Genomic DNA, 7539 nt, shown 5'->3' with positions numbered 1-7539 from the left:
GGGGTAATCCCGGTAATTCTTTCGGAAATACATCAGGAAATTCTTTTGCGATGGGAACATCATTGATTCTCTTTTCTTCAGTTTGTACTTTCTCGACGTGTGCTAGAACAGTATAGCAACCTTTTCTTATTAGTTTTTGTGCCTTCAAATTACTAATAAGATGTAGCTTCGTGTTGCCCTTTTCTCCGCACACCATTAAGGGTTTTCCTTTTTCTCGTATAATGCGAATTGCATTTTTGTAACAAACGATCTCTGCTTTCACTTCTTTCAACCAGTCCATACCGATTATCACATCAAAACTCCCTAACTCTACTGGTATCAAGTCAATCTTAAATGTTTCACTAACCAGTTTAATTTCTCGATTCCGACATATATTATCTGCTGAAATTAAATACCATTTGCTAATTCGAGTAAAAATTTACTATACAAAGGCGTCAATGGACAACTTAATTTAGCACAAAAATCTCTACTCATATAGCTTCTATCCGCACCCGAATCAAATAAAACGTAAGCAGATTTATTGTCAATAAGAAACGTACCCGTAACAAGCTCCGGGTCTTCCTGTGCCTCTGCCGCATTAATATTGAAAACTCTTCCGTGGCCTTGTCCATTCGTGTTCTCCTGGTTCGGGAAATTTCTAATAATGTGGCCCGGTTTTCTACATTTATAACAAACTACATTGGCATAACTTGCTCCGACACTACTTGCTCCGCCATTACTCGTTCCGACACCATTTGTTCCTTTAGTTCTGTTAACCCCTGGTCCGTAGACCTCACACTTCGCCGCGCTATGACCATTTTTTTTACACTTGTTGCAAAATTTGGTGCAGAACCCCGAGTGATACTTTTCACACCTTTGGCATAGCTGCTTCTGATTATTGTTGTTGTTGTTGCAGTTATTATTGTTGTTGGGATGATTGTTTTAGTTGTTGTTGTTATTGTTGTTGTTGTTGTTGTTGGGCCGTTTGTTGTAGTTGCGATTGATGTTGCGATTGTTGGGATAGTTGTTGTGATTATTGTTGTAATTGCTGTTGTTGTTGTATTGGTGATTCTTATCACCGTTTTCCTCCCACTTTCTTTTGACTTGCTTCACATTGGCCTCTTCAGCAGTCTGTTCTTTAATTCATTCTTCAATCTGGTTCACTAGTTTGTGAGCCATTCTACATGCCTGTTGTGTGGAGGTGGGCTCGTGTGAACTTATATCTTCTTGGATTCTTTCCGGTAATCCTTTCACAAACGCGTCGATCTTCTCTTCCTCATCTTCGAACGCTCCCGGACACAATAGGCATAATTCTGTGAATCGTCTTTAGTACGTGGTAATATCAAATCCTTGGGTTCGTAACCCTCTAAGTTCTGTCTTGAGCTTATTGACCTCGGTTCTGGGACGGTACTTCTCGTTCATCAAGTGCTTGAATGCTGACCACGGTAGTGCGTAAGCATCATCTTGTCCCACTTGCTCTAGATAGGTATTCCACCATGTTAACGCAGAACCTATGAAGGTATGCGTAGCGTACTTCACTTTGTCCTCTTCAGTACACTTACTTATGGCAAACACCGATTCGACCTTCTCGGTCCACCATTTCAATCCGATCGGTCCTTCGGTTCCATCAAATTCCAAAGGTTTGCAGGCAGTGAATTCTTTGTAGGTGCATCCTACATGATTTCCTGTACTGCTAGATCCACGGTTATTGTTGGTATGTAGCGCAGCCTGTACTGCGGCTATGTTTGAAGCAAGAAAGGCACGAAATTCCTCTTCACTCATATTCAAGGTGTGTCGAGTAGTCGGTGCCATTTCCTTCAAAATAGTCAAATGAAACGAGTTAATCATATAGAATATCAAGAGTAGTCAATAGTATTTCGTAGCATAATATGAACTTATTTATAAAAGCTCTTTCTTTATATTAGCGTTTTATACTCTTTAATTTGGGTAGTACCTACCCGTTAAGTTCATACTTAGTAGCTAACATACCATTTCAACTATTACAATTCTATATGAAAAACTAATCACAAAAAAAAAAAAATATCATATTCAAACCTTTATACAATAACTTTCAAACTTACAATACCGCTTCTTTTTACATATAGCATGAAATATAGCACATAAAACTTTGATACAAAGTAGTTGCGAAGATAATTCTAGTTAATAAATAAGGCGTTCAGCAAAGGCAATAAAGACACGTAATTCATACGTCCAGAAACAAGTCATGCATTCTGGTTTTACTAATACCACTTCCCATCCTTGGTTTTGTGGAACATAACCGTTGTGACCGATAGTAAGACAATGTGTTGTAACGTCGTCAAAAGGATGAAGGTTACGTAATGACCAACAGCCTCGTAATAACCTAAAAACCTCATTTCTTACCCCAATTACCGACTCCGTCACTTGTGGGAACGTTTTGTTTAATAGTTGTAGCCCGATTTTCTTGTTCTCACTTTGGTGAGAAGCGAACATTACTAACCCGTAAGCATAACATGCTTCTTTATGTTACATGTTAGCCGCTTTTTCTAAATCACGAAGTCCTATATTCGGATATATTGAGTTAAAATAATTTCTTAACCCGTTGCGTAAAATAGCATTTGGGTTCCCCGTAATATATGCGTCAAAGTAAACACATCGTAACTTATGGATTTCCCAATGTGATATCCCCCATCTTTCGAACGAAAGCCTTTTATAAATCAAGGCATTCTTGGAACGTTCTTCGAATGTCTTACATACTGATCTCGCCTTGGAATTCTGACCGACTCTAGACAAGATTTCATCAATCATGTCTTCGGGTAGGTCTCTTAAAATATTGGGTTGTCTATCCATTTTGTGTTTTTATACTGTAAAATAGACAAGAGTTAGATTCATAAAAAAAAAATACTTATTATTACAAGCAATTTTTACATATATCATAAAGCATAAGCACACTATATTACATATATTACACCACACGAATACAACTATCTTATTCCGACTCGCTCGTTTCTTCTTCTTCGGTTTTGGTTCGTTTTGCCAAGTTTCTAGGGATATATGATGTTCCCCTAATACGAGCCGTCATTTTCCACATTGGTTTAGAAAAACCTGGTGGTTTAGAGATTCCCGGGTTATTGTCACAACTTAAGAAATAAGGGTGTTGACGATACATATAAAGTTCATCGGGTTTGGAATCAAATTTCTCTATTTTTATGCCCTTTCCCTTATTGTTCTCTTTTGCCTTATTAAATTGTGTTGGGGTAATTTCTATAACATCATCGGAATCCTTGTCGGGATCCGATTCATCGGAGAATTGGTAATCCTCCCAATACTTTGCTTCCTTGGCGAAAACACCATTGACCATAATTAACTTTGGTCGGTTGGTTGAGGATTTTCTTCTACTTAACCGTTTTATTATTTCCCCCACTGGTTCTATTTCTTCTTCCGGTTCCGATTCTTCTTCCGGTTCCGACTCTTCTTCAAGTTCCTCTTCGGGAACTTGTGAATCAGTCCACGAATCATTCCAATTTACATTTGACTCTTCATTATTATTAGGTGAGTCAATGGGACTTGTTCTAGAGGTAGACATCTATCACATAATATCAAACGCGTTAAGAGATTAATATATCACATAATATTCACATGTTAAAAATATATAGTTTCCAACAAAATTTGTTAAGCAATCATTTTTCAAGTAAACACGGTCGAAGTCCAGACTCACTAATGCATCCTAACAAACTCGATAAGACACACTAATGCAAAATTCTGGTTCTCTAAGACCAACGCTTGGATACCAACTGAAATGTCCCGTTCATATTGATTATAAACGTTCCATATTAATTGATTTCGTTATATATATATATATATATATATATATATATATATATATATATATATATATATATATATATATATATATATATATATATATATATATATATATATATAGGTTTTGACCTCTATATGAGACGTTTTTCAAAGACTGCATTCATTTTTAAAACAACCATAACCTTTATTTTATCAATAAAGGTTTCAAAAGCATTACGTAGATTATCAAATAATGATAATCTAAAATATACTGTTTACACACGACCATTACATAATGGTTTACAATAGAAATATATTACATCGACATATGTTTCTTGAATGCAGTTTTTACATAATATCATACAAACATGGACTCCAAATCTTGTCCTTATTTTAGTATGCAACAGCGAAAGCTCTTAATATTCACCTGAGAATAAACATGCTTTAAACATCAACGAAAATGTTGGTGAGTTATAGGTTTAACCTATATATATCAAATCGTAACAATAGACCACAAGATTTCATATTTCAATATACATCCCATACATAGAGATAAAAATCATTCATATGGTGAACACCTGGTAACCGACATTAACAAGATGCATATATAAGAATATCCCCATCATTCCGGGACACCCTTCGGATATGATATAAATTTCGAAGTACTAAAGTATCCGGTACTTTGGATGGGGTTTGTTAGGCCCAATAGATCTATCTTTAGGATTCGCGTCAATTAGGGTGTCTGTTCCCTAATTATTAGATTACCAGACTTAATAAAAAGGGGCATATTCGATTTTGATAATTCAACCATAGAATGTAGTTTCATGTACTTGTGTCTATTTTGTAAATCATTTATAAAACCTGCATGTATTCTCATCCCAAAAATATTAGATTTTAAAAGTGGGACTATAACTCACTTTCACAGATTTTTACTTCGTCGGAAAGTAAGACTTTGCCACTGGTCGATTCACGAACCTATAACAAATATGTACATATATATCAAAGTATATTCAAAATATATTTACAATACTTTTAATACATTTTGATGTTTTAAGTTTATTAAGTCAGCTGTGCTCGTTAGTAACCTACAACTAGTTGTCCAACGTTAGATGTACAGAAAAAAATTGATATATATTATCTTGAATCAATCCACGACCCAGTGTATACACGTCTCAGGCTAGATCACAACTCAAAGTATATATATTTTTGGAATCAACCTCAACCCTGTATAGCTAACTCCCCCATTACTGCATATAGAGTGTCAATGGCTGTTCCAAATAATATATACACATGGGTCGATATGATATGTCAAAACATTTGCATACGTGTCTATGGTATCCCAAGATTACATAATATGTTAGAATACATGTATAATACAATATAAGTTAGCTAGGATATGATTAATATAGATTTGTTACCAATTTTCACGTTGCTACAACAAGAAAAATTATCCAATCTTGTTTTACCCATAACTTCTTCATTTTAAATCCGTTTTGAGTGAATCAAATTGCTATGGTTTCATATTGAACTCTATTTTATGAATCTAAATAGAAAAAGTATAGTTTTATAGTCGGAAATATAAGTTACAAGTCGTTTTTGTAAAGGTAGTCATTTCAGTCGAAAGAACGACGTCTAGATGACCATTTTAGAAAACATACTTCCACTTTGAGTTTAACCATGATTTTTGGATATAGTTTCATGTTCATAAGAAAAATCATTTTCCCAGAAGAACAACTTTTAAATCAAAGTTTATCATAATTTTTAATTAACTAACCCAAAACAGCCCGCGGTGTTACTACGACGGCGTAAATCCGGTTTTACGGTGTTTTTCGTGTTTCCAGGTTTTAAATCATTAAGTTAGCATATCATATAGATATAGAACATGTGTTTAGTTGATTTTAAAAGTCAAGTTAGAAGGATTAACTTTTGTTTGCGAACAAGTTTAGAATTAACTAAACTAGGTTCTAGTGATTACAAGTTTAAACCTTCGAATAAGATAGTTTTATATGTATGAATCGAATGATGTTATGAACATCATTACTACCTCAAGTTTTCTGGATAAAGCTACTGGAAATGAGAAAAATGGATCTAGCTTAAAAGGATCCTTGGATGGCTTGAAAGTTCTTAAAGCAGAATCATGACACGAAAACAGTTCAAGTAAGATTTTCACTCGAAATAAGATTGTTATAGTTATAGAAATTGAATCAAAGTTTGAATATCAGTATTACCTTGTATTAGAAAGATATCTTACTGTAAATAAGAAAGATTTCTTGAGGTTGGATGATCACTCTACAAGATTGGAAGTAAGCTAGCAAACTTGGAAGTATTCTTGATTTTATGAAACTAGAACTTGTAGAATTTATGAAGAACACTTAGAACTTGAAGATAGAACTTGAGAGAAATCAATTAGATGAAGAAAATTGAAGAATGAAAGTATTTGTAGGTTTTTTTGGTCGTTGGTGTATGGATTAGATATAAAGGATATGTAATTTTGTTTTCATGTAAATAAGTCATGAATGATTACTCATATTTTTGTAATTTTATGAGATATTTCATGCTAGTTGCCAAATGATGGTTCCCACATATGTTAGGTGACTCACATGGGCTGCTAAGAGCTGATCATTGGAGTGTATATACCAATAGTACATACATCTAAAAGCTGTGTATTGTACGAGTACGAATACAGGTGCATACGAGTAGAATTGTTGATGAAACTGAACGAGGATGTAATTGTAAGCAGTTTTGTTAAGTAGAAGTATTTTGATAAGTGTCTTGAAGTCTTTCAAAAGTGTATGAATGCATATTAAAACACTACATGTATATACATTTTAACTGAGTCGTTAAGTCATCGTTAGTCGTTACATGTAAGTGTTGTTTTGAAACCTTTAGGTTAACGATCTTGTTAAATGTTGTTAACCCAATGTTTATAATATCAAATGAGATTTTAAATTATTATATTATCATGATATTATGATGTACAAATATCTCTTAATATGATATATATACATTAAATGTCGTTACAACGATAATCGTTACATATATGTCTCGTTTCAAAATCATTAAGTTAGTAGTCTTGTTTTTACATATGTAGTTCATTATTAATATACTTAATGATATGTTTACTTATCATAATATCATGTTAACTATATATATAACCATATATATGTCATCATATAGTTTTTATAAGTTTTAACGTTCGTGAATCACCGGTCAACTTGGGTGGTCAATTGTCTATATGAAACCTATTTCAATTAATCAAGTCTTAACAAGTTTGATTGCTTAATATGTTGGAAACACTTAATCATGTAAATAACAATTTCATTTAATATATATATAAACATGGAAAAGTTCGGGTCACTACATAATGCTCGTAAGTCAAACTAGTGTTTATCATCTCCGTTGCGTCTACGTACTTTCCTGCAATATTGAATCTCAATATTGATACGTGAGCATTCATATCTTATCTTTTATATATTAATAGCGTATCCATGTCTAGTGCTCGAGTATATATGTTTATGCATGCTAATATGCTAAATTTCGTCGTTAAACAGTTTATGATGAATCACGAATTAAATACATATATTACTGATAAAAGGTATATGATATGCATGTTTTTGGAAAGCTGGCGAAAAATCAATAACTTTTCATTTAGAAATCGCGAAATTTCGATGAACGAATTAAAAGATATGGGCAACTGAATTATGATAAACGTTAATTGGAATTGCTTTTGAATCTGAAATTAATATTTAAACAACTTGTCTATGAGATTGATAAATT

This window comes from Rutidosis leptorrhynchoides, chromosome 1, assembly GCF_046630445.1.
Source record: "Rutidosis leptorrhynchoides isolate AG116_Rl617_1_P2 chromosome 1, CSIRO_AGI_Rlap_v1, whole genome shotgun sequence".
NCBI classification, from domain to species: Eukaryota; Viridiplantae; Streptophyta; class Magnoliopsida; order Asterales; family Asteraceae; genus Rutidosis; species Rutidosis leptorrhynchoides.
This window is presented reverse-complemented; position numbering follows the sequence as displayed.